This window comes from Malaclemys terrapin, chromosome 1 (assembly GCF_027887155.1).
Source record: "Malaclemys terrapin pileata isolate rMalTer1 chromosome 1, rMalTer1.hap1, whole genome shotgun sequence".
Taxonomy (NCBI): domain Eukaryota; kingdom Metazoa; phylum Chordata; order Testudines; family Emydidae; genus Malaclemys; species Malaclemys terrapin.
The window spans coordinates 340,442,733-340,468,459 of record NC_071505.1 but is presented as its reverse complement, the minus strand read 5'-3'; the positions used below and the strand labels follow the sequence as shown (position 1 = coordinate 340,468,459).

At 51.8% G+C, this 25,727-nt stretch overlaps 1 protein-coding gene across 2 annotated transcripts in view; it reads right to left on the bottom strand.

Annotated features, from left to right (window-relative positions):
- The window catches only part of P2RY2 (purinergic receptor P2Y2), a 37,689-nt gene extending 12,336 nt beyond the window's left edge, over positions 1-25,353 (bottom strand). For both annotated transcript variants that reach the window (XM_054015860.1, XM_054015861.1), the window contains exon 1: positions 25,107-25,353. The gene's annotated coding sequence lies outside the window, so the exon portion shown is untranslated. The remainder of the gene's footprint in view (positions 1-25,106) is intronic.
- Between the last annotated feature and the right edge of the window lie 374 nt (positions 25,354-25,727).

The following is a 25,727-nucleotide window of genomic DNA, read 5'->3' as shown; positions in this document are numbered from 1 at the left end:
GCTAAGGAGCGTTGGTGTAAATGAGAAGGAGACCTGTACGCTGTTTAGGGCAGGGACTATCTCTTACCACCTGTCTATAATAATAAAGCCTCTGTCTTTGGTTGAAAGCTTGAGGTGCTCCTGCAATAACAGTAGATCAAGTGAGACACCTAACTCCCTCGTTAGACATCTAGATAAAGGTGACCTAATTCATAGAATTGTTTAAAGGAGTACTCATAGAATATCAGGGTTGGAAGAGACCTCAGGAGGTCATCTAGCCCAACCTCCTGCTCAAAGCAGGACCAATTTCCAGACAGATTTTTGCCCCAGATCCCTAAATGGGCCCCTCAAGGATTAAGCTCACAACCCTGGGTTTAGCAGGCCAATACTCAAACCACAGAGCTATCCCAAGGAGCTGATTACCCACAATTCCTAGTGAAGTCAGCGGGCGGCTGTGGGTGCTCAGCCACCACTGGAAGCCAGTCGGCTTTTATTTGGGCACCTAAGTACCTATGTAGATGCCTAACTCTAGAGACGGCTCATTGGGATACTTTCATTAGTAACGCAAAGATTAGAAGTTATTTTAATTGTTCTTTTCAGCTGGTTTCTGGTCCAGTTAGCGCCTAGGATCTAATGTGGGCTAGTGACTAGGGCCCTGGATTGGAAGCCAAGAGAACTGATCCCAGTCTAAGGAGATCTAAGGAGATCCCTGGCTCAGCTACTAACCCCCTTGGGATGGAGCAGAGAGGCCCCACATTGGCAATGAGGGGGTTAAGGAGGCTGACAGTTTCCTCACTGGCACTTAAAGGGTTAGGCCTGTGGACCCAGTTGGCCTCACCCTGCTTCCCCTGCAAGGGGAGATAAAAGGAGAGGGCCTCGCTTGGGTGAGTGCTGACCAGGAAGGAGGCTGGAGCTCTGCTTCTCGGGGGGAAGGAGGGGAGGATCGTTGCAACCCAGAGCCGGAGCTCGCTGGTCAGCCAGATCCCCTCTCCTGGAAGGGAGGCCCTGACTGTTTTGGAAACCAGCCCTGACTAGAAGGGCAGGGCACCACAGAAGGGGTGTGAGATGGCCCTGGCTTTGAGTTGGGTTTCTTTTTGTTCCTGATTACCGTTGAACTTCAGCGCCCAAAAGAGGGTAGGACAGAAGGCACCACGACCCTGACCTCGGAGTGACTGACCCTGACGACCCTGGCCTCGGGGTGATGGAAACAGACCAATGGAGACCTGCAGCAGAGCAAGCTGTGTCCTTGAGGGCAGCGAGGGGGCACTGGCCTGGCAACCTCACCCCTGTGTGATCCTGAGCGCGTCACTTCATCTGTCTGTGTCTTTTGCTCCCCTTCCTACGTGGAATGTTAGCTCTTCGGAGCAGGGACTGTCTCTCTGGGTTTGTACAGCACCATAGGGTCCTGAGGTGTTACCTGTCAGCTCTGCGTTCTTGGGGAACCAGGGCGCAGTACCCAGCTTGTCTGACTCATGAAAGACCTTCCCCATCCCCCGGCCTCTGCTTGAACCAAAACCGATCAGAAGACAGACTTACAAAAAGCAATGAAAAGGCCATGGGGAGGACACCTAAACCCCTCTGGAAAAGGGTGACAGGATTGAAGCAACTCCCCTAGCCTCATTTGCATCGAAGATGGGTCAAGGAAGCATCTCCATTAGCACACAGAATGGAGAACAGAGATTCCAAGGCAAGAACCACACTGAACTCTGGGACCAGAAAGGCAGGGAAGCACTGCATGATGGGGGATCTCTGCTCCAGATGTTAATGAGCCCACGCCTGCACACACCCAGGTCAGGAGTTATCAGACCAATTCTAGTAATAAATCCTTTATTGGTATCCAAAATAGTGAAACTCCCTAATTGCATTGTGAGCTCCCTCCAAGGAAGACCTCCCAAAGCCAGGAATGATCAGCTCCCATTGTCTAGCCTGAACAATACTACTTTGGTATTCTCCCTTGAGCCATCAGTTTACCCATAAACAAATCTAGTGTTCTCCCTTGAACCATTGTTGTTTCTCTACAAAAACCCCTACCCACATTCAAGTAAGTGTTCTGATGTCTGGATCCAAAATCTGCATCAGTTCCACTGGGACTTCATCTTCTCCTGACTGATGGTGCTGGGGGCTCTGCCTGTATCCAGCACTTCGGACCCTCAGCTACCAGCACCACCTGGGACCCCCGACCAGTTCAAGCTTCACGTAGTGGTGAGAATCCGGCTCTCTGTTTCTCTCTCTCTCTAGGTATAGCCTTCTGACCCTCACTTGTGTGATCAGTTATAGTTTTCTAAACCTGACTTTTATAATCAAATTTATGTTAGATTTAATATTATAACTGTTCTGTTTGTTTGTCTCCCCTATGGTTATTACCTGGCAATAAATAACTTTCATGATTAAGCTGGTTGCCTCTCTCTCTCTCTCTCTCTCCCCCTCGTGGGTGTATTTTTGGTTTCCTCATTCGCTCTGCAGCAACGCTCCTTGTACCTCAGCTAAAAGATCCCCGCAGCGCCCAAAAATCCTGTGGGGTTTGCTGCTCAAGTGGGTTACTACCAGAACACTTGTAATGTGAAAGTGGGGATAGGGACGTGCTGAACCTGGAACATACGAGGGTGGCAGCTTGGAAGTGCTACTCTACACACCCTGCTGAGTCCAGGGACCTATAAGGGGTCAGCTTGGGAGTGCTGATTAACCCAGTCCTCTGAGATGCACTCTGTGTGTGTGTGTGTGTGTGTGTGTTTGTCTGATTCTGGAGCTGGAAGAACCCAGCCCTTGGGAGCCTAGGTCCTGCAGGATAGCTCCACTGGGAGGGAACCTGCAGCAGGGAGAAGTAGAGCTCCGTATGAGAACACAAGTGACACAAGCAGTATTGATAGAAGTACAGAACCGCCCCCCCCAGAAAAGTAACCCTAATAAATGAGCATACCCCAAAGTAATGGGCAAAGCTAGTAACAGAGGTTTGCCTGTGGACCCAGATGCCTGTGACCCAGGGGTCTTTCTGCAACTGTAATAATAATAAATTCTCAGTGAGATGTGAATCCAGAGTAATTCCCTGGACTTCACTGTCACTAAACCTGTGTCACTGAGAGCAGAATCTGGCCTGGTAACTGCAAATGCTGTGATTGCGATCTTTGAGCGTAAGGCTAAAAACATCCACAACCCATGTTCAATTTATAGCAGTTCCATTAATGTCTCCCTGTAAAACACAGACCCAGATAACACGGTGTCTTCCCTGCTTTAATTTGCAGTACTTTGGTGCCATATGAGGAACTATCTGAGCCCTGGGAACCAAGCGGCCTGCATGTTTTCTTCCTCCTCCGAGACCACAAGGAACCAAAAGAAAATATTCAGAAAGCTCTGACATTGCACAGCCTCGTCCGGACAGGAGAAGCAAGAGTTGGGGGTAAGTTAATTTGGGTTATGTGGCTCCGTCAGGGACCAGAACATGCTCCAGTAGTTCCTGCTCATTAGATTTATACAGAGGGGCATCCTCAGACCAAACTCCACCATGTCAATCCTCAGCTCATGCTCATCTCTACTGCAAGAGGCTATGTGGGTTGGACTACAGAGCCTGCCTTACCCTCACAGCTGCCGGTTCTCTGAATCCGCCTACTATAGAGAGCTGGGCCCAGGCTGCAAAGTTAGATCCCGACTTTCCCAAAGTTCAGGCTGTTTTGATCTGGCCACTCTTGCCTGCTGCGGCCACCATCACATCTCCCTCAACTAGTACTGCTCCTTGGACAGAACGCTCAGCCATGCTACCGTCTCCTCCTGTTTCAAGTCCTGTGGTTCCTTCTTTTCTGGACTCTCCAAGTCCTTCCCTGCAATTTCAATGAGCCCTTCCCCTGCAATCTCTTCCTCTTGGGTCCCTTTGACACTGACCTCGCCTCATGCCACCCAATCCAAAATAATTCTTGCCTGTTGCTTCAAGTCCCCGTCCAACCTCTAGCCCCCTCTCCGGGTCACACCTCCATCATGCTGTGCATCCTATTCATACTTCTTCTCCTTGATCAGACACCCCCTGCCTGTATCTCTAACCTGCCCTCCTTGCGATTTCCTCCCCCCCCACAACGCTCTGCTCCACCAAGGGCACTATCCTCAATGCTCCTTTTGTCTAACATCTCTGTGCCTTCCTCCATGCAATGGCCACCCAAAATCTGTTTCTCTGCACTCCACCCTTTCCTCATTCAATTCGCTCCCAAAAATTCTCACCTCGGCATAGTCCCCTACCAAAATGAGGCATATAAAAAATCCATACCATCCAGACATATGTCTATCTAACCTGACATCTGCAGAGCCTTATCGGTAGCCTGTGTCCCTTCCCAGCCATCTCCTTCCCAGGGGTATGTTCCCTCTGGGCAAGTCCAGCACTTAGATTCTAAACTATTCAGGGCAAGCACCTGTCTCTCATGTGTCTCCTGTGAAGTATCTAGTGCACGTGTGAATGCTTTATAATAATAATTGTCTGAATTGTCCAATGACTCATTTTCTCTAATGTACCCGGAAGGAGTAGCTCATTGCCTTTGTCATGGGAAAACCTTCATTTTCTTCCTGTCCATTTCAGAAAATCTCCTCATCTCCCTGACCCTCCATGGACATATCCACCTCCCCCACTCCCCATGTGACCTCATCTCCATGACCATCCATGGACTTATCCACCTCCCTCACTCTCCATGTGACCTCATCTCCCTGACCCTCCATGGACTTATCCACCTCCCCCACTCCCCATGTGACCTCATCTCCATGACCATCCATGGACTTATCCACCTCCCTCACTCCCCATGTGACCTCATCTCCCTGACCCTCCATGGACTTATCCACCTCCCCCACTCCCCATGTGACCTCATCTCCATGACCATCCATGGACTTATCCACCTCCCTCACTCTCCATGTGACCTCATCTCCCTGACCCTCCATGGACTTATCCACCTCCCCCACTCCCCATGTGACCTCATCTCCATGACCATCCATGGACTTATCCACCTCCCTCACTCTCCATGTGACCTCATCTCCCTGACCCTCCATGGACTTATCCACCTCCCCCACTCCCCATGTGACCTCATCTCCATGACCATCCATGGACTTATCCACCTCCCTCACTCTTCATGTGACCTCATCTCCCTGACCCTCCATGGACTTATCCACCTCCCCCACTCCCCATGTGACCTCATCTCCATGACCATCCATGGACTTATCCACCTCCCTCACTCCCCATGTGACCTCATCTCCCTGACCCTCCATGGACTTATCCACCTCCCCCACTCCCCATGTGACCTCATCTCCCTGACCCTCCATGGACTTATCCACCTCCCCCACTCCCCATGTGACCTCATCTCCCTGACCCTCCATGGACTTATCCACCTCCCCCACTCCCCATGTGACCTCATCTCCCTGACCCTCCATGGACTTATCCACCTCCCCCACTCCCCATGTGACCTCATCTCCCTGACCCTCCATGGACTTATCCACCTCCCCCACTCCCCATGTGACCTCATCTCCATGACCATCCATGGACTTATCCACCTCCCCCACTCCCCATGTGACCTCATCTCCATGACCATCCATGGACTTATCCACCTCCCTCACTCTCCATGTGACCTCATCTCCCTGACCCTCCATGGACTTATCCACCTCCCCCACTCCCCATGTGACCTCATCTCCATGACCATCCATGGACTTATCCACCTCCCTCACTCCCCATGTGACCTCATCTCCCTGACCCTCCATGGACTTAACCACCTCCCCCACTCCCCATGTGACCTCATCTCCCTGACCCTCCATGGACTTATCCACCTCCCCCACTCCCCATGTGACCTCATCTCCCTGACCCTCCATGGACTTATCCACCTCCCCCACTCCCCATGTGACCTCATCTCCCTGACCCTCCATGGACTTATCCACCTCCCCCACTCCCCATGTGACCTCATCTCCCTGACCCTTCATGGACTTATCCACCTCCCCCACTCCCCATGTGACCTCATCTCCGTAAGTCTCCATTGACTTATCCACCTCCCCCACTCCCCATGTGACCTCATCTCCCTGACCCTCCATGGACTTATCCACCTCCCCCACTCCCCATGTGACCTCATCTCCCTGACCCTCCATGGACTTATCCACCTCCCCCACTCCCCATGTGACCTCATCTCCCTGACCCTCCATGGACTTATCCACCTCCCCCACTCCCCATGTGACCTCATCTCCCTGACCCTCCATGGACTTATCCACCTCCCCCACTCCCCATGTGACCTCATCTCCCTGACCCTTCATGGACTTATCCACCTCCCCCACTCCCCATGTGACCTCATCTCCGTAAGTCTCCATTGACTTATCCACCTCCCCCACTCCCCATGTGACCCCCTCTCCATGTGACCCCCTCTCCATGACCCTCCATGGATTTATCCACCCACCACAAACCCCACTATCTATGTGACCTCCTGGGGCCAGTTTCTTACCCTTATTGGCCCTTTTCTTTCTGTTCCCACTGGGCCCCTCCACAGTTGAGAGGGTGGGGGCAGTAGCTCAATCTCTGCACTGGCTTCATTAACAGGAACAGCCTCCCTACCTCTGGCTATTTTCAGGTCCCTTCTCATCTCTCTATGCTAGGGTGCCTGTCTTCTCCAATAAACCAATCAGATCCTACCCAGAGAGCCTTGCACTTTTCCCTGCTGCTCAGCCTTTCTCCCCAACAATTGGCTATCAGCCGCTGCTCTGCACGTCTACAGATGCTTGCAGGGCGCAATGCAGTTCACTTGCATTTGCATGCACAGAACTGTCAGCTGGGGTGAGCTACTGGGAGACACGTTCCTCCGACAGAGGCAAAGGAATAAGTGGCACTGTGGAGCTGACCCCCACCAGCCCTTTCCTCTCCCTGCTCTGTGTGTGGGGGGCACTACCGCTCCTATCTAGCGCCGTACACTACAAACAAACCCAGCAGACTCTAATGCTAGGGGTGAGACGTGTCTCTGGCGGCAGCTGGCTTGTGGGCTGCTTTCGAGCAAGAGTGCCCCCAAGGCCAAGCGGCAGTGCAGGGGGAGCATATGCACCATTGGTGCTGAGCTTAATGAGGGCTGGCTGGACACAGATTCTCCCTCTGCAAACAGCCCCATTTGTTTCGTTGGGACTAACAGCACAGCGAGATGCTTCTCAGTGTGAGCAAAGGTGTCGGACCCTAGCCCTGGGTGTTCGAGAGGGCTTGGTCCGAAGCTCATTGAAGTCGATGGACATTTTTCCATTGACTTCAGTGGCCAGAGTGCATTAAACACCCCACTCCCAGAACTGGACAGAGGCCTTTGTCGGTCCAGCAATCTCACAGGCACAGGAGAAGGGGAGAGGGGAATCTGGTTCTTTTTTGCTGCTCTCCTTCTTAATTCCCACCCCCACCTCCTGCCAAAGCCCTGCCCTCTAATTCCCCAGCATGCACTGGGGCTGGCATTTGCCCACAGGAGCAAATCTTGCACCCTGCACATGGGGAGCCTGGAGCTGGTGGAACAGGTACAGTTCTGCAGCAGGGAAGGAGGAGGCAATGTCTGGGCAGTGCAGCTCAGCTCTGCCGGGGCTCCCCGCACAGTGTGGAGGTCCAGGCAGGCAGGCTGTGGGACGGGCCAGTGGAGCTCAGCTCCCTCATGGACCAGGGGTCTGGAATCAGAACATGCAGGAGCCCTGGGTGATAGTCCTGTGCTCAGACCTCACCTCTTGCCAAGGAAGCACGTTTGAAATAAGCCAGACCCGGCCGCTAAGGCTCCTCCCTTGCAAGCACCTGCAAAGCGCTGGGCCTGGGCGGCTTCCAGCACCGTGGGAGGAGGGCTTTGCTCATGGCTTTGCAGACTGTTTAGTGGAAGCTGACCTGCTCTTGGAGACAAAACACAGCAAACAAAGGAGAGTACTCTACCAAAGCGCCTATGCTCTGTGCTCCAACCCCCTTCCCCTGCCCTTCCCCACCCTGCCACCTGCAGAAAGGCCATTGGTAGTTTTAGATGAGACTCCCCAGGCATATCATGGCAAATGACTGTCTTTTAAAATGCTCGGCTTTGGATGGCTACAGTATTCTTTGTTCATGACCTGTCCTAAAATTATGTGCACGGTGGCCGCATGCCCTTAAACATCTGCCATCCCCACCCCCAGAGATGGCTGCATTTCAATAGCTCCCGTAAGCTTGGGCAATCCATTTCACCACGCTGTGCCTCAGTTTACCCTTCTCAGGGGAATGTTGTAAGGACAATTGACATTTGGAAGACATTCTGATTGGATTACCGTACATGTTGTACATTGCTTAGCACTCGACCCTTGTTCTGCGAGTCTGGCCCAGTGTTTATCAAGGCCTTACGGAGGGTCAAGGCTCACTCAAGTTTAAAAAGCAACAGAGAGTCCTGTGGCAGTCAGATGCGTCTGACGAAGTGGGTATTCACCCATGAAAGCTTATGCTCCAATACATCTGTTAGTCTTAAAGGTGCCCCAGGACTCTCTGTTGCTTTTTACCGATCCAGATTAACACGGCTACCCCTCTGTTACTCAAGTTTAAAAGCGTTTGCCAGTCTGCTCCATGAAGAAGGCGGCGTGAGGAGTCACTGGCGAAAGGTGGCGCATGAAGCCCCAGATGGCTGCCTCTGCTTCCCCAGGCAGAGGGGACAAAAACCAAAGGGGAAACCTCAAGCTCTGCCCCTGCTGCCGTCAGCAGGAGTTGTAGCATGGACTCCATGGAGCAAGCTCAGGCCCTAACAAGCACTAGTAACTCCTGGTCTCAGTGTCGAAAACTTCTGAGGGGAAGATCCAAGGGCAGAAGCATTTGGGGAGGCCCCTGGTAGCACAGCCGAGGCACAGGGCCTCCATCTGGAGGAATCCCCGGGTTGTGGGGGGCTGGACCCACTGATTGGCCAACAAAGGGTAAACCCCATCCCAGCCTCATGCTGGGGAAACCCCACGAGAGGAGTGTGAGTTTCCTTTCACCTGTGCAAGATGTTATCACAGAGGAGACTGGGTCACCACAGAGCTCTCTGCAGTGGGTGGGGTTGCCAGGCGTCTGGTTTTCAACTGGAACGCCTGGTTGAAAAGAAACCCTGGTGGCTCCAGTCAGACCAGGTAACTAAAAGTCCGGTCAGTGGTGCAATGGGGCTAAGGCAGGCTCCCTGCCTGCCTGGCTCTGCATGGCTCCTGGAAGTAGCCAGCAGGTCCGGCTCCTAGGCACAGGGGCTCCGCGTGCTGCCCCTGCCTTGAGCGCCGGCACTGACGCTCCCATTGGCTGGAAACTGCGGCCAATGGGAGCTACAGGGGTGGTGCCTGCAGGCGCAGGCAGTGTGCACAACTCCCTGGCCCCTCCACCTAGGAGCCTGACATGCCGGCTGCTTCGGGGAGCTGTGTGGAGCCAGGGCAGGCAGGGAGCCTGCCTTAGCCCCGCTGTGCCATGGACCGGGAGTCACCTGAGGTAAGCACCGCCCAGCCAGAGCTTACACCCCAAACCCATTCCTGCACCCCAACCCTGTGCCCCAGGATGGAACCCCCTTCTGCATCCTAATTCCCTCCCAGAGCCTGCACCCCAACTCCCTGCTCCAGCCCTGAGCCCTCTCCCACACCCAAACTCCCTCCTAGAGCCTGCACCCTACATCCCCTCCCGCACCCCAACGTGAGTGAGGGTGGGGGAGAGCGAGCGATGGAGGGGGGGAGATGGAATGAGTGGGAGCGGGGCCCCAGAGAAGGGGTGGGGTAGGGGCAGGGCCTCGGGCGGGGAAGGGGACAGGGCAAAGGTATTCGGTTTTGTGTAATTAGCAAGTTGGCAACCCTAGCAGTGAAATGTCCAGCAGGATATTGGCCCTGCACTGGGGGCTCAGCGTGGCCGTCTGTGGCCTCTGGTGGTCCCCACATTAGTGTTGTTGGTGTATCTAGAGCATACCCATTGTTGGGCACTCAGGGGCGCCCTCCCCGCCCGAATTTTGTACTGGAAGTCTGTTCTGGCCTCAGATGGAGCTCTTAACAGCAGCACACCCGGAGTGTGAAATGTGATGATTTCTGGGCTGCTCCCAGCTTCCGCCCTTGGGGGCAGGGAGCTTGTTTATAAACAGAGGCAGGGTGATTAAGATAACAAAAGCCTAAGGATCATTAGATGATCCTGAAAGCATTGCCAGGCGCTCCACGTAAAAGATAGGAAACAAAGGGTAGGAATAAATGGCCAATTTTCAGAATGGAGAGAGGTAAATAGTGGTGTCCCCCTGGGGTCTGTACTGGGACCAGTCCTATTCAACATAAATGGTCTGGAAAAAGGGGAAAACAGTAAGGTGGCAAAATTTGCAGATGGTATAAAACTACTCAGGATAGTTAAGTCCAAAGCTGACTGCGAAGAACTACAGAAGAATCTCACAAAACTGGGTGACTGGGCAACAAAATGGCAAATGAAATTCAATGTTGATAAATGCAAAGTAATGCACATGGCATAATATAATCCCAACTATACATATAAAATGATGGGGTCTAAATTAGCTGTTACCACTCGAGAGAAAGATCTTGGAGTCATTGTGGGTAGTTCTCTGAAAACATCCACTCAATGCACAGCGGCAGTCAAAAAAGCGAACAGAATGCTGGGAATAATTAAGAAAGGGATAGAAAATAGGACAGAAAATATCATGTTGCCTCTATATAAATCCATGGTATGCCCACATCTTGAATACTGCGTGCAGATGTGGTCGCCCCATCTCAAAAAAGATATATTGGAATTGGGAAAGGTATAGAGAAGGGCAACACAAATGATTAGGGGTATGGAATAGCTTCCATCTGAGGAGAGATTAAAAAGACTGGGACTTTTCAGCTTGGAAAAGAGATGACTTAGGCTAGGTCTACACTACGAGGGGGGAGAGGAGGAGTCGACCTAAGATACGCAACTTCAGCTACGAGAATAGCGTAACTGACGTTGCGTATTTTAGGTCGACTTACCTGGCTGTGAGGATGGCGGCGAGTCGACCGCTGCCGCTCCGCTGCCGCTCCGCTGTCGACTCCGCTTCCGCCTCTTGCCGCGGTGGATTTCTGGAGTCAACGGCAGAGCCATCAGAGATCGATTTTATTGCATCTTCACTAGACGCGATAAGTCGATCCCCAATAGATCGATTGCTACCCGCTGATCTGGCGGGTAGTGAAGACGTGCCCTAAGAGGGGATATAATACCGGTCTATAAAATCATGAATGAAGTGAAAAAATTGAATAAGGAAATGTTATTTACTCCTTCACATAACACAAGAACTAGGGGTCACCCAATGAAATTAATAGGCTGCAGATTTACAACAAACAAAATAAAGTATTTCTTCACAGTCAACCTGTGGAACTCATTTCCAGGGGATGCTGTGAAGGCCAAAACTATAACAGGGTTCAAAAAAGAACTAGATGATAATATGGAGGATAGGTCCCTCAATGGCTATTAGCCAGGATGGGCAGGGTTGCAACACCATGCTCTGAAGTGTCCCTAGCCTCTGTTTGCCAGAAACTGGTAATGGGCGACAGGATGGATCACTCGATTATTGCCTGTTCTGTTCATTCCCTCAAAGGCACCTGGCATTGGCCACTGTCGGAAGACAGGATACTGGGCAAGATCAACCATTGGTCTGACTTAGTATGGCCATTCTGATGTTCTTATATATAACCCAGATGTATCTGCCCCCCACTGTAACCCACTAGACCTCACTCCTCTCCCTGAACTGGAATAGAACCCAGGAGTCCTGACAGGGTCTCTCTCTCCACAGAGTTAGTAACAAAGTAAGAATATACATTAAAATTTTAAACCTAACCAGGGTCCCTTTAATGACTTTGCCACAAGAGGTCCGAACATGTTTGTATTAGAGCTGAGAGGGTCTAATAATTATTTAATTTTCTTTCTGTCAGCTAATTGCTAAGTTATCGGCCAAAAAAATTAGAGTTTTCAGGTGTCTGGGTAGCCTACCAAAAACTGAAATGGCATCCCTGGGGTGTTATCAGAGAGCTGAGATGTCCAAGTCCCACCTCTAGTAAAATGCCTCAACCCTTTCTACTGTTTAAAAGAACTTTCCATCTGCTACGGGGGCACCTTGGAGAATGGGGGCTGCGGATGTGCCATGAAGTCAGGAGATGCTTGGGGGCAGCAGCAGACGGCTATTTCCTCCTGTACTCAGTTCCACAGGAGTGAAGCAGCTGGCTTGGGTATGGAAGAGACCTACCCCCATGCCTGGAGCTGTAGGGAAGTTGGGGTCAGGACCTATCTATAGGGCCCTCCCTTCCCATGCTCAAGAAGTGAGGTGAGGGACTTTCCTTCCATGCATGGAACACGGGAGCCAGAGGAAAGGGTATTGGTCTCCTCCATGCACAGAGCCAGTTTGGGGCTCCTTGAGCATTTGCGGGAATCATAGAATCATAGGACTGGAAGGGACCTCAAGAGGTCATCTAGTCCAGTCCCCTGCACTCATGGCAGGACTATGTGTTAAAGGGAAGGAGGGAGCAGGCGAGGCAGGGATAATGTGGCCATCGCAGCAAGCGCTGCAAGAATCCCAACCAAGCAGATGTTCTAAAAACCATGACCTCCTGGCCCAAGGCACAATGGAGCGACCCCTAATGCTTGGGCAATGTCTGAGTGCAGATATCTGCCTGGATAAAGCTCTGGTGATGCTGGATTGACAGCCCTGGAGAATAAAACCCCAAGTTTCTCCACAGAACAGGGCCAGCACAGGGTAGCCAGGCCTACCGCTCCCACCAGTGTGCTTCCCCCGTCCTGGGGGAGCACAGTAAGCAATGAGCTCTGTATTGTGTCCGACGGTCCCTACATTTCTCCGACCCAGAGAGCTGTTCCCTCAGCTTCTTTGCTGACGCTGCCAGCTAGTGCCAATTGTAGGGGCGGTTTGTGTGATGTGGGCAGCTGCCGGCTACGGACTGGAAGGAGACCACTAGCTCCTTTCACACAGACCACGGAATAACAACTCCTTCCAGCCAAGTGTCTTTCAGGCGGTGCCAGACATTCCCCCTTCATTTCAGCAGTGGAATGCCCATGGGTTTCTGCCAGACAGCAGGCAGTGCTGGTCTGGGAACACACATGAGGCCTGCTCTGTGATCGGCGGGGGTGGAACTATCCAAGAGCTCAAAGGGTCTAATGAAGTAACTGCAACACCAGGTGCAAAGCTGGACCTGCAGCCCTGCAAACCCCTCCAGTGGGAGCAGGGAGAGTGTTTGGTCCCAAAGCTCACCAACATTTTCAGCAGGGGCGGCGAGTTATATGGGCCTCTGGTGCCCGTGCTCCAGGAATATTCAGGCCCTGGGGGCCCGACTCCACCAATGTTCGGGGCTGAGTCTCTCCCCCGGCCCTGCCTGCCGCCCCCATGCACCTCCCCCAGAGCGTCTCCCACCCCAGGGTGATTTAAAAGGGCCCAGGGGCCCTGGCCACCGCCGCCACCACTGGCAGCGCAGCGTGGGTAAGGCGGCGACCTGCCTGCCCTCACTCCGCACCACTCCCAGAAGTGGCAGGCACATCCCTGCGCCCCGGGAGGTGGGGTGTTTCCATGCGCTGCCCCCGTCCTGAGCGCCAACTCCGCAGCTCCCACTGGCCGGGAACTGTGGCCAATGGGAGATGCAGGGGTGGTGCCTGTGGGCAGCGGTGCACGGATACCCCCCCTGCCTAGGAGCTGCTGCCAGAGGGGTGTGTGGGTTGCTTTCGGGAGCCACCTGAGGTAAGCACTGCATCCCTCACCCCCTCCTGCACCCCATGTCCCTGCCCCAACCCAGAGCCTGCACCCCCTCTGCACCCAAACTCCCTCCTAGAGCCCTCACCCCCTCCTGCATCCCAACCCCCCCCCACCCAAACTCCCTCCCAGAGCCCAAACCCCACCCTGCACCCAAACTCCCTCCCAGAGCCTGCACCCTGCACACCCTCCTACACCCCAACACCCTGCCCCAGCCCAGAGCCCGCACCCAAACTCCCTCCCAGAGCCTTAGGCAGGTGGGGGGAGGCGGAGGGGTGGTGGGGTTTGGACCCGTTCTGGGCACCACCAAAGATTATACAAACCTGCCAGCCCTGATTTTGAGAGGTGAAGGGCTGCTAGGCTGTGTGCTAGAGACAGGCCCAGAGCAAATGGGGGAGTGTAAACAGGAGTCTGGTGGATAGGGAACCAGCTTAGGAGTCAGGAGACTGGGTGTTAGTCTCAACTCGGATGTGCGACCTTAGGCAAATCATGTCACCGCGCCGTGCCTCAATTTCCCCACCCACCCTTTCGCTGTCTTGACCATTACTATGTGGGGGGCCTCTAGGTGCTATTGTGATATAATAAATACCTTAGAGTTGGGGAATGCAAAGCCCAACTGCCTAGCTGGCCTGCAATGGACTGAACCAGAACCCTAGATCCAAACACCCCCTGGACTTCGGATGTGCTCAGTACAGAGTCTGAAGGGTGAAGCTCTGGCCCAGCTCCATTATATTTATTAGCGAATTCCGTTTGATCATTGACTCTGCTATAGTAAATGAGTGACATTCCGGGCATAATCAACGACACAAGGGGTGAAAATATTGGAGCAGGGAAAGTCTGTGGGTAAAAGTCTGTGGCACATGAAATGTGTTCAGAATCCATTGTCCTGGCCTTTGTGTACAGATTAGTCATAACAGCTCAGGGAACCGACGCAGCTGAATGAGCTGGAAAGCACAAGAGTCTCACCTAAAACAAACCCTTCCCGACATTGACCTGCCCTGCATTCAGCTGCCTGGAAGCTCTCTTCTCGCAACAAAAGACCTCAGGTGCATTCGTGGCTGGATGCTTCCAGCCAAATGTAAATGCACTTTCCAGTGGCTTTACGTTACAGATTTTAAATGGATGCACTTTATGGGCTTTATGCCAGCTGCATTTAAACTGGAGGGGAAACACACACACACACACACACACACACACACACACACACACACACACACACACACACACACACACACACACACACACACACACACACCCCCCTTGACTGCTCTGGCAATTTTCCTTATAGAGAAAGCTGCTTTAAGCACTGGTCGGGGCTCCAGAGACTGCCTGTGTTGACGTACAGCTGAGACCATGGGTTAAGAGCACACTTCAAGTGCCCCAGACCTTTGCCAGAGACTTGGGCTGCTCCAGCATCCAGTATTTTCATATCTCGCTTGGTTAATTAGGACCAGACAGCGCAAAGTCACTTATTTACTGTAGGGAAAACTCAGTCCGAGCCTTGGCAGGACCCTGCCTGTTCTTTTTTGCAAACGTCCTTGAACTAACAGGAATGACGACCCAACGGTGGGGGAAAATACACGCAGGATTCCCGCTCAGAGCCTGGGGTCTGCCCAAACTGCGCGCAGCACAGGCTGTGCTGGAGGTGCCGAGGCGTACGTCCACGCACAGCCCCCGGAGGTGAGCCTCCCCGCCCGGGTCGACAGACTTGGGTCAGCACAGCTCTCCTTAGCACTGTAAAAACTATTGGGTAGAGAGCACTTTGAAGAGGCAGCTTAGGCTGGAGCGCTGGCTCTGACGCATGGCGGGGGCTTAGACACTTGCCTGACCCCGGGGCTGCTGTGTGCAGAACTGGTGCCCAATGTGACTTACAGCAGCTTGAGGAGTCCTCGAATCACAGCCAGGAATTGGTGCAGTGCAGGGGCGTCCTGGCCATAGGTCCTTTCCTCTCCCCATGTCCCTTGTGGTGGCGTTAGGGTGGCATAGAGGACTCTACTCCGGGTCTATGCCACTGGAGGAGTCTCCTGGCATTGCAGTAAGCATCTGGCAGATGGATTCTCCGCTCCACCCCATCCACATCGTGCCATTCACATGCTGAGCCGCACAGCCAGCAGGGCGTGGTGGGAGATGGGAGGTGATTGGGAGTGACCTGGAGGGGGAAGGGGATGCCAGAGCGGGGCTCTGTCACATCAGCTCCCCACTGATGTAAGTCGGAGCAGCTTCATGGCTGCTCCAATGCCAGGGCCAGGCCAGCACTGAATCAAGGAGCCTGAACTAGTTCCTGGATGTACTTCCCCGCTGTTAAGGAGCGGGATGTAAGCGGTCTGGCCTAGTACTCAGAGCGGGAGTCAGGTCTAGTGGGCGGAGCAGGCGTCCAGGTTGGGGAACGAAGCCAAGGGTCGGTATCAGAGTCAACAGCCAGTTGCCAGAGCCAGGGGTCGAGCCAGAGTCAGAACCAGGCATCGAAGCTGAGGGTCAGAGCCAAGATCAGATGGCAAATGCCAGAGCCCGGGGTCGAGCCTGAGTCAGGGTCAGAAGCCGGAGGCCAGGGTCGGAACTGGTAACCAGTGACTGGAGGCGAGGCGTCAGGCAGGAACTGGAGGGGAGGGGAGAATCAGACATGGAGCAGGACCATGGTGGGAACAGGAGTGAAGGCAGGGGCGAGGCAGGAGACAGGAGTGGAACAGGAAACAGGAATGGGGTTAGGGTCAGGAGGCAGGCACAAGCAGGGTCCGATGCAGGTGCAGCCACAACAGGAAATCACCTTGTTGCTCACACAAACTTCCTGTGCCTCCTTCTGGCTTAAATAGCGTGGCTGGACCAATCAGTGGAGCCAGGCCATGGCAGCAGAATGCCAGGTTGTCCCCTTCCTTCCTCTCCCACGCGGTGTTTATCTTTTCCTGTTACTCCGGAAAGGGAGAGGAACTGACTCAGTCTCCACAGGTCTGGGCAGGCAGATTCTGGGGCTGTCCCATCTCTGCCTCTCCTGACACCTGTTCTTACTGGATCCCAAGACACTAAATCTCGGGGGGGGGGGAGGGGGGGAACCGTCCCTCACTTTGCACCTCTTCCCTCGTTCATCAGCGGATAAATCTGAAAAGCGATTGGTAAAATAAACCTAAAGCACCCCAATAAATACCTCCAGGGGTGACTACAGCACCGAAATCACAGCGAGCCGGAAGAGCGTGGGCAGCTGCAGATACGCTTCCAGAGAGAGGCTGCAACCCTGCAGGTGCCTGACCACTGCTGAGCAGTGGTCAGGAGTCTGCATCACGTGAATCAATATCACACTGGCACTGATTAACCCCTTACATCAAAGGCTGTGCGATGGGCATACAGAGCCAGATCTGTGCCACCTGGGCTTCTACACAGGGGGAATCCCTAGGCATCTGGATTTGGCACATTTTCCCCTTTCATTCTAATTCCTGAACCAGACAGCATGATTCTTGGGGCTTGTCTGCACAGGGACGCTAAGGAGAGTTAATCTGAATTAACAAAAGATATGAATTTAAAGTGGAGTAGTTAAAGTGCATTAAGCCCTTGTGTGGACACTCTCATGCAGAATCAAAGTGGCCTTAATCTGGTTTATTTTAATTTAATTGAAAGATATGAGTCTTGGAAACCCACCACACAGCAGGATCTGACTGACTCAACTCAGAACCAATGAAAACAACTCTCCTCTTTCACTTGTTTTCAGCAATACTTATTCTATAACATCTCACCTTCTGTCACTGCTGCTGTGATGACTCTTGAACTTCCCACCCACACAGCTACCTGTGTAATAAAATTCCCTTTTCAGCTTGTGTGGCAGAGTTCTGGCCTGTAAACCGAGCCATTCTATTGTATTAGGAAGTTCAGTGTCATTTAAGACTTGCAAACATTATAAAACGGGGGGAAATAGGGCTTGTGACCTTTATGCTTCTTTGTGACACAATGAAAGCTGGAAAGACTTTGTAATCAAGGATTCTGCTTGATTTTTACATTAGAAATCCAGGTTTTGTCTGCCCTGGAAGACTCTGTGATGACTGCTTGAAATTATGGTACAAAAGTTAAGAGAATGAAGGGTGAGCAATTGAGAGGGGGAGAGATTTGTAGTCAATATGTTTAATTTTTTTTATATAACATTATTTAACAGCAAGGCCTGACCACATTTTGGAGAAAAGGCAACTATGTTAAAGATTCAATACACCCAGCCCTTTGATGATGTGAGCTCACAACGAACGTGCTGTGGGACTCCCAAAAAGTTCTTTGCCCCAACCAGACTTGCCATCGCACATGGAATAGAACCGGTAGAAATATTTGTAAAAAATTGAATTTTTAATTAGAAAAAAAATCAAAAATATTTTTGTGACCCTTCCTTCCCCCCCCCCCATACACCATTTTTCAACCATCTCTAGTAAACATAACATTAAGGTCGGGGGGGGGACTTTAAAAATGTCTTTTGGGGCCTCTTTCTTCACATGCCAAAAATGGTACAAGCACTATTTGTGCAGGTGACACTTCAGCACTGTGCTGTCCAGAGCATATCAGGACGATGGTCCCTGCTATATGGCCCTCACAATGTGCTAGAAGCAGGGAAGCTGGGGTAAAGTGACCGATAACAGTGCTTAGGCACTATGTAGGCAGTTGCCACAGAAATATCTTAGGGCCAGATTCTGATACCCTGATTTAGCTGCACCGTGCGTCAGTTCCATTGACTTCAGTGGGACGACGCATGGTACTATTCGTTGGAAGACGATTGGAATCTCACATCGATCAATTTTTATTTTTTAATTAATATTCTCTAATAATAATGGATTGATACACTTCCTGTGGGCGTCATGGGAGGTGTGAACATTAAGAAGGGACTTGAATACAAAAATGGTGACAACTTTAGTGATCGGCTAAACCTATTTATTTTTTTTTACACTTGTGTTACTATCCAGAGATAATCTCCTCTTCTGTATGGGCAGGAAGAAATAAATCATTGGTGGACTAGTAAAACATACTTAAGTGCCTTACTTCTCCAGTTCTCTATAAACCCTTGCTGTACGTTAGCCCTTTTGCCTGGAAAGGAGATGTGGAATAATTCCAGGACTCAAGAAGACTCATTTACAAAGCTTTCGCCCTCCAGATGCTGAGATATGCTTCATTTAATTGGAATGTTTGTTTACTGATGAACTTACGAGAAAGGAGGACAAAGATCTCTGTATGTACGTAACGGAGGAAGAAGGATCCATCAGCTTTATTAGTTGAAGTGAAAAGTGAAATCCCTGAACATTTTAGAGTGTGGATGATTTTTCATGCCACAAAGTACATCACCTCTGGAATGTTATCGAGTAATTATATGTGGGGGTTTGTTCAGAGCTGGGATGAGATTTATTGCTCCCTCTGAACACAGAGGGAATGGCAGATTGCCCAAGTCATTTCATAATCAAGTGGACAGAAGATTGGAGCAGAAAGGGAAATAAGATACTTAGACAAAAAAGCTGCCCCTGCAAATGTGGAACACCATCGATGCTGCATTCACTAACTCTGGTAGCTTACCCAGAAGTTCCAGTTAAGCAGAACTGGGTCAATGCTTGTCCCTGATCAACAGCAAACTAAATGACTGATTAGCCTGGTTAGAAAGGATGGGCCTTGTTCTGATCTCGTTTATGCTGGTGTAAATTAAAATTAACTCAGCTGAAACCGACGACAGGATAGTGGTGTAAAATTGCAAAGAGGTTGAAGAGTGCAAGACCCAGTACATCCGCCGAGTCACCCCAGGGAAAGAAAGTAAGCTAAAAGTAGCTTTTAATATAGTTGCGCGCAGGAGGTTATTAATAAAAATACATTGCTAATCCCCACTGATGACGGGAAGCCCCATGTGAATTACTGAATGTTGTGAATGAATAGGTAAGTGACAAAACCATTTAAGACAAGCAATGCGAGGCTCGTGCATTACTCCGTGCACTTTGGTCATTTCTTTTCAGAACGGTATTTTAGCTCCACTATTATTTCATAATGAACTAGCAGACGTTCTGTGTGCTAATGTAGGTTCCCATTTAGCCGTAACCCCGTTGGTGACACCGAGCCATTTGGATAATTGAGAGTTTGACCAAACAGGAGTCTGTGAGTGTGGAATGAAAACAAGAACTTTCGGGGGGGGGGGGGGGGGAAGTGTTGCGAAAAAGCACGAGAATGGGAGACACACCTTAGAATAACCAAGTGTGGAACAAAAGCAGGATAAGGAGCAAGTGTGATGGATCTGCTAAGCAGGGGACTACAACTCCCATCAGCACCCTCCCCACTGCACTTCCCTTTCCCCTGACCAGCTACGGGGAAGGGTGCTGATCCAGGAAGGGCCGCACTCTGTTGGGAAGAAGCAGGTTCATGGTGAGCCGGAGCTGCAGCGAAAGTATGCAGAGCAGTGACTGCTGAATGTTACAGCTGGGGACAGGTCTGGGTGTAGGGTGACCAGATGTCCCGATTTTATAGGGACAGTCCCAATTTTGGGGTCTTTTTCTTATACAGGCTCCTATTACCCCCCATCCCCTGTCCCGATTTTTCACACTTGCTGGCTGGTCACCCTATCTGGGTGGGTCTTATGGGGATCAGCAGTGACTGGGGAGAGAGCCGGTGTGGAGGGGCCTGTGATGGGGTTAACGCAGGCCGAGCGGGCCAATTAACCTATCAGGCTGCAAGCTGGGGGATATTTAGGCCGAGAGGAGCGCTCACCTGTGAAGGAACAGGTGAGGGCATTTATAAAACCCAGGAGCTGGTAGCCGGAAGGGGCTGCAGAGAAGAGGGCTGTGGTCATTCTCTCTGGGATATGGGAGAGAAGGAGCTGTGGCCCCAAGAGGAAGGGTCTGTCTAGTGGAGACAGGAAAGAGGGGTTTGGCTAGAAGAGCAGAGGATGTGAGCCTGGAATAGGCAAGGTAGGAAGCAGTCCAGGAGAGCGGCAGGAAGATTCAGGCTAGCACAGACCTTGGCTGCTGGAGACAGGGCCCCGGGACTGGAGCCCACAGTCGAGGGCAGGCCTGGGTTCCCCTAGCAACCCCTGAATGAGTGGCACAATCTGGGCCGTGAACTTGAAGACTGTCTGGGTCTCTTTGTTCAAGCCACTGAGGGAGTGGCTCGGCCAGGGCAGTGGACGTAAGGGCTGCCTGGGATGGCGTGGAAGACTGTGGTAGCACCCGGGAAGGGCAGGACTCTTGTGACGTGGCCGGAGGGCTCAGCTTCTGAGGAGCCAGAGAGGGGGCGACAGAGCGAAACGACGGGCCGAGGAACCGCAAGAAGAGGGCGTCAGGCTGAAAGAGCTAATCCCCAGAGCAGCCAGCAGGAGGTGTCACGGAGCGGTGAGTAGCGCACGCCGTGGCAGGACCCCAGTGAGCGACACTCACCTAAGGGTGTGTCTTCACACCACAGCTCAAGTCAGAACTGGAGTGTTACCCTTAACTCAACACCCGGCCACACACAAAAATCTCTAGCTTGAGTTAGATGGTGCTTTAAACTCCCACGAGCTAGGCTGCCAGCTGGCGGGGGGCCAGGAGCTGAAGCTCGAGGGATGCTGATACTCAAGCTAGTAAGGCAGTGGAGGGGCAACCGCTGGAGTTACAACAACTCAGCAGCAGCTGCTCCAGTCCCTCTGCCGCTCCAGCCGTCACGCTGGGTAGCTCCAGGGTTGGTTGGCAGTGTGGTCGCTCTCACTCGAGCGGGGCTAGCTCCGAGCAGTAACTTGAGGGTACTAGCTCGTGCTAACACTTGCAGTGAAGACAAGCCCGAAGATGAGCCTGGCCTGGAAACCTGAAAGCGCCTATTTGCTTGAATAGAGACTAGACGAGAGAGGGCACGCAGACCGTAATCCTGAAGAGCCCTGACCAGGGGCGCTGGAATGGGAGGCGGGGGCAAGGATAGCCCTCCCACTCTGTACTGTCCATAAGGATGAGCGAGGGGGGGTGGAGAGGAGAGAGCGGGGGTGGTGTCTGGGGGGAAGAGGCACCACGGGAGCAGGATCTCTGAGGGAAGGTGCGGCACGAGGACAGGGGCTCAGAGAGAAGGGGCGTCTCAAGGATGGGGCTCAGGGAGAAGGGGAAGCATGGGGGGCGCCGAGCCACGGTTTGGGTGCCATTGGGCCCCCCCGCTTTTAGGGAGCTTCCATTGCTCCTGGCCCTGACACTCACGTTGACTTCCCCCGGGCCCAAACCAGACCCATTATTGCTCCCTTTGAACTGTGATTGTCTAAGCCTCTGCACCTAGGATATTTGCAGCCATCCCCTTTCCTGCCAGCCCTAGTAAAATGCTCCTTCCCTTGGCCATGTGTCTGAGCAGTGAGTGGCACCCACCAGCGCCTACAAGCCTAGCTCTTGACGCACCAAGTTGTGGTACACTGAGACTGTCATAACTATAAAGGGAAGGGTAACAGCCCTCCTGTGTACAATACTATAAAATCCCTCCTGGCCAGAGATTCCAAAATCCTTTTACCTGTAAAGGGTTAAGAAGCTCAGGTAACCTGGCTGACACCTGACCCAAAGGACCAATAAGGGGACAAGATACTTTCAAATCTTGGGGGGAGGGGGGAAGGCTTTTGTTTATGCTCTTTGTTGTGGTGGTTGTTCGCTCTTGGGACTAAGAGGGACCAGACATCAATCCAGGCTCTCCAAATCTTTCTGAACAAGTCGCTCATATTTCAAACTTGTAAGTACAGCCAGGCAAGGTGTGGTAGTTTTATCTTTGTTTTCTCAACTTGTAAATGTACCTTTTACTAGGGTGTTTACTTCTGTTTGCTGTAACTTTGAACCTAAGGTTAGAGGGGGGTCCTCTGGGCTCTTTAAGTTTGATTACCCTGTAAAGTTATTTTCCATCCTGATTTTACAGAGATTATTTTTACCTTTTTCTTTAATTAAAAGCCTTCTTTTTAAGAACCTGATTGATTTTTCCTTGTTTTTAGATCCAAGAGGGTTGGATCTTGATCCACCAGGAGTTGGTGGGAGAAAGGAGGGGGGATGGTTAATTTCTCCTTGTTTTAAGATCCAAGGGGTTTGGATCTGTATTCACCATGGAATTGGTGAAGAGTCTCTCAAGGCTACCCAGGGAAGGGAATTAGCACATTGGGAGTGGTGGCAGTGGACCAGAACTAAGCTGGTAGTTAAGCTTAGAAGTTTTCATGCAGGCCCCCACATCTGTACCTTAAAGTTCAGAGTGGGGAAGGAGCCTTGACAGGGATGCTACTGGCACACTTGGGGTGTCTGTGCGCTCCGGCACTGAGCAGTAGCAGAATAACTGCACAGGGACACAGACCTGTTTGTTTCACCCACCTCTGCCTGATTCGCAGGAGAGAGCAGGGACTCGAACCTGGATCTCACATCCAAGTGAGTGCCCTACCACTAGGCTCTTCTGGCCATCTCTGTCACCTTTCCTTCTCTCCCTGCCCCCAACCAGGATATTCTGGGGTGGCCTTTCTCTCTCAATTACATCCTGGACCCCAGAAACCTTCCCAACAAATACATTTCTGCAAAACATTTCAGTTTCAACAGAAAAACATACATCAGAATTCTTTTGCCCAGTTCTAGTTCCGTGTTTCTCTATGTGCCTGATGCACGGAGGCTACAAGTCTACTGCAGCGGCTGGTTAGGGGGGTCAGCTCTTTAGCTCAAGCTGTAGCAGTTCATGCTCTTCACTCTCATCTGAAGGGTCTAGGTTCATCCTGGTAACAGCCAAGCGGGCAGTCGTTACATATGCTTTGTCCTCCCACTGCCTGTTTACTGCGCTGAACTGGTCTCAGGTACCTAGCGGCCTCTTCTTCACTGGGACACTGAGAGCTGCTCGCAGATCAAAGGGATGTGCTAGGTGCTGCACGAACATGGTGTAGACCCTCCCTGCCCTGAAAAGCTTATCGTCCTGGTTCATGAGACGATGCCATAGGTGGAGGCAACAAACAGGTCTGCTTTCTTGCCCCTTATCCTGTTCTAGCTTCCTCCTGCTGTCTCAGGGGAAAGCAGGAACAGATCCCGCCGCCCCCCGAGGCCAGCCAAACAGCTGTAGCTGTTCGCTCACCTACTGCCCCAGTCCTCCTCTCTGCCCCATTCCCCCAGCTCCACTGCTCTGGCACCTCTCCCCCTCCTGCATTTTCCACTCCAGCTGCCACCAATTTTCTGCCTTTACCTTTCACTCTTATCAGAGAGTTCAGGGGTTAAACTGGCAGCTGAGGAGCAGAGGAAATGAAACTGATAAGCAAACCCGTGTTTATTTTTATTATTGTTTTATTTTCTGGTGGGGGAAGCAGGTCAGGAAGGGTGCAGCAGAACTACAGCCACACAGAGCCACTCTCCCCTTATTTACACTGGCATCAATCCGGAGTCACACACCAATTTCAGGGCTGCGCCTCCCGGTTTACACTGGCATGGCTGAGTGGCACCTGCCACCGCTTTGCAACCTGCTAAATATTTACAGCCTATCCCAATATTAGGGTGACCAGATGTCCCAATTTTATAGGGACAGTCCCGATTTTTGGGTCTTTTTCTTATATAGGCTCCTATTACCCCCCCACCCCCGTCCCGATTTTTCACACTTGCTGTCTGGTCACCCTACCCAATATCGACAGGCCGGCCAGCCCCTTCCCGCTGACCTGAGCAGCGCCCAATGCCTCACGCCACACCCTGTCAGTCTCTCCCTCCTTTGGTCTCCAACTTGATTCTGACAATGGATTGTGACAGCAGAGCAACGGCAATAATTGACCCAATGCACCATGTCCAGTTACCAGGCGAGACGAGGGCATGTTTGCAATCACGCTGCCCAGAGCTGCCAACCTGCCCTTACAGTGGTAGGAGTGGGGGGAGGACCTCTCTTGCTGCAGGTTGATATGAAAGGGGAGTTTTTCAAGTGGGTCTTTCTGTTCGGCTGGGTGCATTTCAGGGAGAGCTTTAAAACCTCACTCCTTATGATTGAACTTGGAAATGTCATTCAGTCAAGGCAGGGCAGTTTGACGCAGCCCCTGGCTGACCTTGTCACTCAGTTTTCACTCCCCTTCATAAATAACAAAGACCTACAACGGCAGTGAGTGAGCGGAGAAGGACAAAAGCTGGCCTCTGTTCTGCTAGATCCTATTCTTAGAAAGGGATCCAGGTTAGGACAGTGGCAACACAGAGACAATCAACAAGAAGTTACACCGTGTCTGGGATTAGCATTAGAGTGTGTGCACGCGTGCACACCCACCCACACACACTCAGACGCAGGGTCCAATGTTCCGGCAGCACAATCCCCTCAATGTTTAGTTTTTCTCTCCAAACCAAAGATAAATCCTGGAGCTCAAAGGGACAGCAATTACAGGGGACAGAGGAACTGGGGACAGAGCTACACACACGCACACACCCCTCTCAGGGAACTAAATGTAACTTGGCTTTGCGCCCACTTGTGAGTTTGTGAACATCGCTCCCAGACAAATCTGAATAGGGGAAGAAAGAGAAAGTACAGATTACCAAATTACAATCACACACTCACAGATTTGCTGTTCCAGGTTTCTAGGAAAATCGTTGTCCTTCTCCTCCAGCTGCCTTCAAGTTGCTTTCTTCCTGGTCACTTTCATCGTCAGCTGTTTTGGAGGAGTTTTTGGGTGTTTGGTTTTGTTGTTTCTCTATCACTTTCCCCTCCTTCCTGATTTGTGAGCGCCTACACACTGGGAGTAGCAGCAGCTTCTACGAGTGACTGCCTGTCAAGGCAAGCTCACCCTTTGCTTGGGAGGGGGGAACTCTTTGCTTACTGCTTTCACAGCTCTTCCAAGCCTACTGGCGAGCAGAGGAGGCGTGCTGGTGCAGAAGAATGTAATGCAGTCAGAGTGATGCCATCCTCAGCCAGCCCACACTAGTCATGTTCTAATAAGTATGAGAATCAAACCGGTTTCCAGCTGTCAGAGCAAAGACGAGTTTTGTTCTAGTTTGAGATGACCTAGCAGGGGAATGATGGGAAGATGTAAGCAAGCCAGCAACCCAAAAAAATCCTAGCGGACTTTTTCCTGGAGTGCTTTCCCTGAGCAAGGTGGAGTCAGAACCAAATGGAAAGGGGCTCCAGACACCCATTTTGGGTCCAGATTTAGGACCCCCAGGATTTCTTGGCTGTTCCAAT